The 9,060-nt window shown below is 45.6% G+C and overlaps 1 pseudogene; it reads right to left on the bottom strand.

The window, feature by feature from the left end:
- Positions 1-1,574: 1,574 nt before the first annotated feature.
- LOC124617283 lies at positions 1,575-1,692 on the bottom strand (annotated as a pseudogene).
- Positions 1,693-9,060: the final 7,368 nt, after the last annotated feature.

Raw genomic sequence — 9,060 nt, 5'->3', positions numbered from 1 at the left:
TAGAGGAACGAAAGGTTCCAAATGATTGGAAAAGAGCACAGGTAGTCCCAGTCTACAAGAAGGGTCGTCGAGCAGATGCGCAAAACTATAGACCTATATCTCTGACGTCGATCTGTTGTAGAATTTTAGAACATGTTTTCTGCTCGCGTATCATGTCGTTTCTGGAAACCCAGAATCTACTCTGTAGGAATCAACATGGATTCCGGAAACAGCGATCGTGTGAGACCCAACTCGCTTTATTTGTTCATGAGACCCAGAAAATATTAGATACAGGTTCCCAGGTAGATGCCATTTTCCTTGACTTCCGGAAGGCGTTAGATACAGTTCCGCACTGTCACCTGATAAACAAAGTAAGAGTCTACGGAATATCAGACCAGCTGTGTGGCTGGATTGAAGAGTTTTTAGCAAACAGAACACAGCATGTTGTTATCAATGGAGAGACATCTACAGACGTTACAGTAACCTCTGGCGTGCCACAGGGGAGTGTTATGGGACCATTGCTTTTCACAATATATATAAATGACTTAGTAGATCGTGTTGGAAGTTCCATGCGGCTTTGCGCGGATGATGCTGTAGTATACAGAGAAGTTGCAGCATTAGAAAATTGTAGCGAAATGCAGGAAGATCTGCAGCGGATAGACGCTTGGTGCGGGGAGTGGCAACTGACCCTTAACATAGACAAATGTAAAGTATTGCGAATACATAGAAAGAAAGATCCTTTAGTGTATGATTATATGATAGCGGAACAAACACTGGTAGCAGTTACTTCTGTAAAATATCTGGGAGTATGCGTGCGGAACGATTTGAAGTGGAATTATCATATAAAATTAATTGTTGGTAAGGCGGGTACCAGGTTGAGATTCATTGGGAGAGTCCTTAGAAAATGTAGTCCATCAACAAAGGAGGTGGCTTACAAAACACTCGTTCGACCTATACTTGAGTATTGCTCATCAGTGTGGGATCCGTACCAGATCGGGTTGACGGAGGAGATAGAGAAGATCCAAAGAAGAGCGGCGCGTTTCGTCACAGGGTTATTTGGTAACCGTGATAGCGTTACGGAGATGTTTAGCAAACTCAAGTGGCAGACTCTGCAAGAGAGGCGCTCTGCATCGCGGTTTAGCTTGCTGTCCAGGTTTCGAGAGGGTGCGTTTCTGGATGAGGTATCGAATATATTGCTCCCCCTACTTATACCTCCCGAGGAGATCACGAATGTAAAATTAGAGAGATTCGAGCGCGCACGGAGGCCTTCAGACAGTCCTTCTTCCCGCGAACCATACGCGACTGGAACAGAAAAGGGAGGTAATGACAGTGGCACGTAAAGTGCCCTCCGCCACACACCGTTGGGTGGCTTGCGGAGTATAAATGTAGATGTAGATGAGGCCACGAAGGCCAATAATACCGACCGGCCGCCATGTCATCCTCAGCCCATAGGCATTACTGGATGTGGATATGGAGGGGTATGTGGTCAGTATACCGCTCTCCCGGCCGTATATGTCAGTTTCCGAGACCGCAGCAGCTACTTCTCAATCAAGTAGCTCCTCAGTTTGCCTCACAAGGGCTGAGTGCACCCCGCTTGCCAACAACGCTTGACAGACCGAATGGTCGCCCATCCAAGTGCTAGCCCAGCCCGACAGCGCGTAACTTCGGTGATCTGACGGGAACCGGTGTTACCACTGCGGCAAGGCCGTTGGCTTGTCCTATATTATACTGTGGTAAAATTTTCGTACACCTCACGGACTCCTTCTGCTTCTCTAAAGCCTTTGCGTTCACCTTCTGTACTCTCGTACAGGTTTTGCAATTTGCATACCGACTCTCCATCTTTCACAGTATTCGTGAGTGGTTGGCTCTGAGCACTATGGGACTTAACATCTATGGTCATTAGTCCCTTAGAACTTAGAACTACTTAAACCTAACTAACCTAAGGACATCACACAACACCCAGTCATCACGAGGCAGAGAAAATCCCTGACTCCGCCGGGAATTGAACCCGGGAACCCGGGCGTGGGAAGCGAGAATGCTACCGCACGACCACGGGCTGTGGACTATTCGTGAGTGCTTTTGAATTATACGGTGACATGACATACCTTAGACGTGTATCCCATTCGGCGTTATGTGCATTCTCACAGTAACTTAACATTGTCCCAGTCGTTCTATGTATCTATTCAGTCCTACGATTGGCCTGTGAATGAAGATCTTAAAGGAAGTACATGATCACCTGTTATTTGGTCGTAGAGGGTGCAGGGCAACAAACGGAGAGTGGCACCTTCACAAGCAACAGCCGACACAGCTTCTTCAGTCCTTCTGTAAGTCCGACATGACATTCGTAGCGTGGTCTGTAAATAACACATCTAATGCTCCAGACTTCAACATCCAGTCGTGCAACTGTTACAACTTGCTGGTTTGGCATAGCAAACATCTCCACATACTGAAAGAAGTGGTCCGTTATAGTTAATACGAATCGGTCTTCTGCTGGTGTATGAATGAACAGTCCTAGTACATCGATTCCAAGCATTTCAGATGGTTTTGATACTTCCAGTAGCCACTGCAATTGCACCCGCTTATGATTCAAGTATGCCCGCTGTTACACACTGCACGCAATTTCTCAGTATTGATCCACATCCGCTTTCCCTCCTCTCCACCAATATCTCTCTTCCACTCTCTGTTTGTTGCCCTGCACCCTCTGTGACCAGATAACAAGTGATCATGTGCTTCCTTTAAAACCACCTCCTTAAACTCTGCTGGTGCTACCATCCTCGCCCCTAGTTTCCTTGCACAACAGCCCATCACATGCGCTAAGTGGCGACTGCAACCTCTTTTGCTCACAGTCACTGTCAGCAATCTGTGCTGACTGCCATTCTGCAGGAGCAAGACACAGAACGTTTGACATTGCTACCTTCCTGCTTAATGCATCTGCATTAGTGTGCTTCTTCCTTGTCTTGTGAATTACTTCATAATCTGACTTGCTGAGTCTCAGCGCCCATTTTGTCGGCCTGCAAGACGGGTCCTTCAGTTCCAATATTCACTTCAAAGCAGCGTGGTTATTCCCTACTCGAAATTTTCTGACGTATGGATGACATTTCAGATAGTAACACCACAAATGAAGCTCAACACATCCTTCTCTGCCGTTGAGTAGTTCTTCTCCACTGCATGCAGCTGTCTCGACAAATAGGCTACCGTTAATATCATGGATTGAAAAATATCCCAAAGCATGGGTAGATGTGACACACAAAAAAATAAACTCCTTCTGAAAGTCTGGAAATGCTGGAACCAAGCTGGTCGCCAAGACTCTAATTAATTCTTCAAACTCATTCTACTCTCTTCTGTCCACATGGGTATCACACCTTTCCTTAGTAACTACGTGAGTGGTCATGCAGTGTCAACGAACCCTTTCACGTTTATTCTATAATAATTTGAGATCTGCCAGGCACTTTATTGTGAATAGCAGAGTAACCACGTAGAAGTAGATGTAGAAAAAGACTGCAGTTTCTTAATCGACTTAGGCACTGGGAACTCTATAGCTTGCAGTAGCCTCTGGTATTTCCTCACTCTATCTTTATTAATTACGTCACGTAAGTACACTAATTCTTGTAATGCAAAATGGACTTCTCTGTATCCAACGTCAGATGCACAGCCCTCAATCTCTCAATTTCTTCAACATTTTCTTCAGATTTAGTCCAAGATGCTTCATGTTTTCAGATTAAGGTGATATGATCTTAGTAAACTGGGCGCTGACGCAGTTTCAGACTTCTCAACACACCGTATAATAACCTCTGAAGCGTTTCAGGAGCAATTTTTAATCAAAATGCTGTTCTTTTGAGCTGATACTGCCCCCATGGCTCCAAAAATGGTCTCTACAGCTGGACTTCAAGAACATCTGCAATTGATGGTAAACATCTGCAATTGATGGTAAGTCCTACTCAGATCCATGTTCAAAAAGTACTGACATTGTCCCAAGCTATCTATGGCCTCAGTAATGTTGGAGATGACATATGCATCTGTTATGGTCTCACTATTGATATTTTGTGTTGAGTCATAGGCGTTGCCGGCAACAAACCCTATGGAGAAATAAATCTTCAAATTCGAACAGTACTGCTCCCAACCTCTCTCTCTCTCTGACCTTTAGATACTACAATTTCCTACGTAATGCAATCTTAAGGGCGGATTGTGGTTACTTGTATCTCATACTCTTCGTGCACAGCTCGTGTGTACAACTCATGCGCTCAACATTTCTCTTAAAGAAACAAGTTGCTGTGTCCAGTATACTGTTCACTTTCAGAGGGTCTACAACACATTACGCGCCCACAGGTAGATCCGTCTGCACGTGAACCCAGAGCCACTTCCCAGCACCACCTGTCACAATCATGTGAATCTAGCCTTATTGCAGTTGTACATGCTTCAAATAGTTTGTTGAATATGTTAAGACGCACGTAGAAATATGTCTACACTGTCAACAGCTTTCACTATCTCGAATGTCATTCCACTAAATTTTAATTTTAGTACAATGCTGATACAGAAAGTCTAAGTCCATGATCCTGCTGTAGCTCTTGCTTACATGCAGTACTACCTCTACCCAGTATGTAAATTGAACAGATCCTATACGAAAAACTAAGTCTACTCAGCCCATCGGTCTTACACTACGATTCGTGACCACACATAACGTACAGTGTGGTTGGTGCACCGTCTTCAACCCACGCAATCTCTGTGGGTAAATGATACATGCGCCCCTGTGTCCAAAACTTGTACACTTTACCTCTTACAATTCCTATTACTACACACCACAGCTCTGCTTACATGTTGGTTGCATCCAGTTTTAATGCGGACATCTTGAGATAGACTTTCGTTGTGTCTTGTGTGGAAGTCTGCTTACCACTTCCTCGTCCACCCCCAAATCCATTACCATAATTCTGCTGCTCATACGTTCCATTTCCTCTGGTTCCCTGTGGCTAGCGACACTGACACTGTAAATGCCTCTTCTGTCCACACATGTAGAATTTAATGTTCACAAGAAATACCCAACATATGTCTCATATTCCTGTTGACATGTCAGTTTCTTCGTATTCCATTGCTGACATAATAGCAGAGTACGGATCTTTTTGTGCACGTGCAAACAAACCTCTTGACATGTCCGACACCTGTCCCTTCAGAAAAGCAAACAGCGTCCTCTGCTCACCTTCTTGCAGCAAAACTGCGTTTGCTTCATCACTAAGCCAGAACTCGCAAGTGTGTTCGCTACATTTCCTTATCCTCTTCGTGAATCCCCATTCTTGACAGCAAACTACGGTGCCCCCAAGTGCAGGGCGTGAGGGCTAGCAGGTAGGATCCTGCCAGCGGGTTGTGGAGGCGAGATGAGAGCGCAGGAGGCCCAGACAAAGGCGGCTACAATGTAACAAGTTCCTTTATTGACGCATCTGCGCTGCTTGATACACTGGGTTGATGGACGGCTGGCTGCTGAATTCTGCTGGGCCGGCTGCCTGCACACCTCCACTGAGTGCCAGCGACCTTGTTAGGTAAGCCGGATGCACGAACTCCACGCCAAATGCGTGCTCTCTGTGGTGGTATATATCGGTTCCGGCCCTAGTCGACGCCTCGGCTGCATCATGCTCACCACGTGGATACGCCAGTCTCACGACTGTGGACGATGGCTAATGTACACAGAGTGGGACCCGCTGCCTCCTAGGCAGAAGTCAGCCTTGCTGCTGAAAATGACCTCGGAGGGTCAGCTGCGCCGTGGCACTAAGTCGAGATGGGGATAGAATGGTTGCTCTGCCGGGGCCTCGAACCAGTCACTTAAGAAAGGCAAGTCTTCCGGTCCATATAGTATACCAACCAGGTTCCTTTCAGAGTATGCAGAGACAATAGCGCCTTTCTTAGCAATCATATACAACCGCTCACTTGACGAAAGGTCTGTTCCTAAACACTGGAAAGTAGCACAGGTCACACCAATATTCAAGAAAGGAAATAGAAGTAACCCATTGAATTACAGACCCATATCACTGACCTCAATTTGCAGTAGGATTTTGGAGCTTTTTGTGAGGGGTTCACCACCCTGCTGGAGCAAATGTAATTTCGATTTATTGCTCACGCGCTGCCTGCGACAGAATATATTTTTGCTGAAATAGAGTCGTTCTAAAGCAGCGAGCGATTGCAACAACTGCCGAGACGGCTCTGACCTGCGACTCTATTGCAGCAAAGATATTTTCTGTCGCAGGCAGCGCGCGAGCAATACATCGAAATTACATTTGCTCCAGCAGGATGGTGAACCCCTTACAATACACTGAACTCGAACATTATGAATCACCTTGAAGAAAATGACTTATTGATATATAACCAACAAGGATTCAGAAAATATCGTTCTTGTGCAACACAGCTAGCTATTTATTCCCATGAAGTAATGAGTGCTGTCGACAACTCAGATCGATTCCATATTCCTAGATTTCCAGAACACTTTTGATACCGTTCCTCACAAGCGACTATTAATCAAATTGCGTGCATATTGAGTATCGTCTTAGTTGTGTGACTGGATTCGTGATTTCCTTTCAGAGAGGTTCGTAGTGATAGACGGTAAATCATCGAGTAGAACAGAAGCGATATCTGGCGTTCCGCAAGGTAGTGTCATAGGCCCTCTGCCGTTCCTGATTTATGTAAATTATCTAGGTGATAATCTGAAGAGTCCCCATCAAACGATCAATTCCAATTACAAAATGATCTAGAGAGAATTTCTGTATGGTTCGAAAAGTGGTTCAAAATGGTTCAAATGGCTCTGGGCACTATGGGACTTAACATCTGAGGTCATCAGTCCTCTAGAACTTAGAACTATTTAAACCTAACTAACCTAAGGACATCACACACATCCATGCCCGAGGCAGGATTCGAACCTGCGACCGTAGCAGTGGAGCGGTTCCGGACAGAAGCTCCTAGAACCCCTCCGCCACCGCGGCCGGCTCGAAAAGTGGCAATTGGCACTAAACAAAGAAAAGTACGCGGTCATCCACATGGATACTAAAAGAAATCCGATAAAATTTGGGTATACGATAAATCGCACATATTTAAGGGCTGTCAATTCGACTAAATACCTGGGAATTACAATTACGAGCAACTTAAATTCGAAATTCCACATAGATAACATTGTGGGGAAGGCAAAACAAAGACTGCGCTTTGTTAGCACAACACTTCGAAGATGAGACAGATCCACTAGAGAGACAGCCTACATTACACTTGTCCGTCCTCTGCTGGAATACTGCTGCGCGATATGGGATCCTTACCAGGTAGGATTGACCGAGGACATCGAAAAAGTGCAAAGAAGGGCAGCTCGTTTCGTGTTATCGCGTAATATGGGTGAGAGTGGCACTGATATGATACGCGAGTTGGGGTGGCAGTCACTGAAACAAATGCGGTTTTCTTTGTGGCGAGATCTATTTACGATATTTTAGTCACCAACTTTCTCTTCCGAATGCGAAAATATTTTGTTGACACCCACCTACGTAGGGAGAAATGATCGTCATAATAAAATAAGAGAAATCAGAGCTCGAACGGAGAGATTTAGGTGTTCCTTTTTCCCACGTGCCATTCGAGAGTGGAATGGTAGAGAAGTAGTATGAAAATGTTTCGATGAACCCTCTGCCAGGCACTTTAGTGTGAATTGCAGAGTAACCATGTAGATGTGGATGTAGATGTACTGGCAGGTCCACGTGGCGTCCTCGTCCAGTGCAACCTCATTCTCCCGTTTGGGCAGCGAGGATCAGAATAACTCTGTTACAAAAAAGGACGGTAATTACAGTGGCCGTGCGGTTCTAGGCGCTACAGTCTGGAACCGCGAGACCGCTACGGTCGCAGGTTCGAATCCTGTCTCGGGCATGGATGTGTGTCATGTCCTTAGGTTAGTTAGGTTTAAGTAGTTCTAAGTTCTAGGGGACTGATGACCTCAGTAGTTAAGTCCCATAGTGCTCAGACCCATTTGAACCATTTTTAATTACAGTCGGCAGCGGCACGCGTATTGTGCATACGCATCACAACCAGTGAAGTCCTCTAAAACACTATTGCCAGCCGCGCGGGATTAGCCGAGCGGTATAAGGCGCTGCAGTCATGGACTGTGCGGATGGTCTCGGCGGAGGTTCGAGTCCTCCCTCGGGCATGGGTGTGTGTGTTTGTCCTTAGGATAATTTAGCTTAAATAGTGCGTAAGCTTAGGGACTGATGACCTTAGCAGTCCCATAGGATTTCACACACTTTTTTTTTTAACTACTGCCACTCTCAGTGTGGCAAGCTGCCTTGAACCTTTCTCCACTAGTCTGCACACTACCGCTGAGTTTGCTGTTTCAGCAAGCTAACCTGCCTCGCAACATGGCGCTGGGCTTGTTGAATTATTACAGTGACAACATACCGTACAAGGTCGCTGTCAGCTCTGCTGCCATACACCGCTAAGGCTCAAACTAATACTCCCATACATAGTCGTTAATGGCTGAATCTCCTCTTGAAAGCAAATCCAATGACCATAACCAATGTTGGGCTGGGGATCCATTATTACATACATGAAATGTATCTGCAGTTGCAAATAAGGATAACCATAAACTGCATAATGGAATGGCGGCAGTGAAAATATGTGCCGGACTGGGACCCAAACCCGTATTTCCCGATTATCGCGTGCAGCCGCCTTACCATTTGGCTACCCGAGCACCACTCACAGCCATATGTTTTCAGCTAAGTGTCTATAAACTGCACGTACGTTCACAATGTATATTCCGGTACAGGAGTGAAAGTTAATTGAAAGACATTAGACCAGTGTCGGCGGATAAGTACGATACTGCACTACCTGTCTTGTTCAGAAGTACTATGAGCTGCTCCTTCGGATATGCATGCATAGTTGAAGGAACAGGCCCTGCAGCGACTGCAGTCGTTACGAAGTACATGAAAAAGTTGCAAAAAACCGCCAGCAGGAATGACGACATAGGCAATCCGAGCACGTCCTTCGCTATGTCGTCAACAAGGTGTTTACAGTATGCATTTGTACATTCATTATGTATATTTCCATACATGGGACATGTTTTAAATGCAAGTCGTCCGT

The sequence above is a fragment of the Schistocerca americana genome, chromosome 5 (assembly GCF_021461395.2).
Source record: "Schistocerca americana isolate TAMUIC-IGC-003095 chromosome 5, iqSchAmer2.1, whole genome shotgun sequence".
Classification (NCBI taxonomy): Eukaryota; Metazoa; Arthropoda; class Insecta; order Orthoptera; family Acrididae; genus Schistocerca; species Schistocerca americana.
Note: the sequence above shows the minus strand (reverse complement) of the source record. Positions and strands in the feature narration are given on the sequence as shown.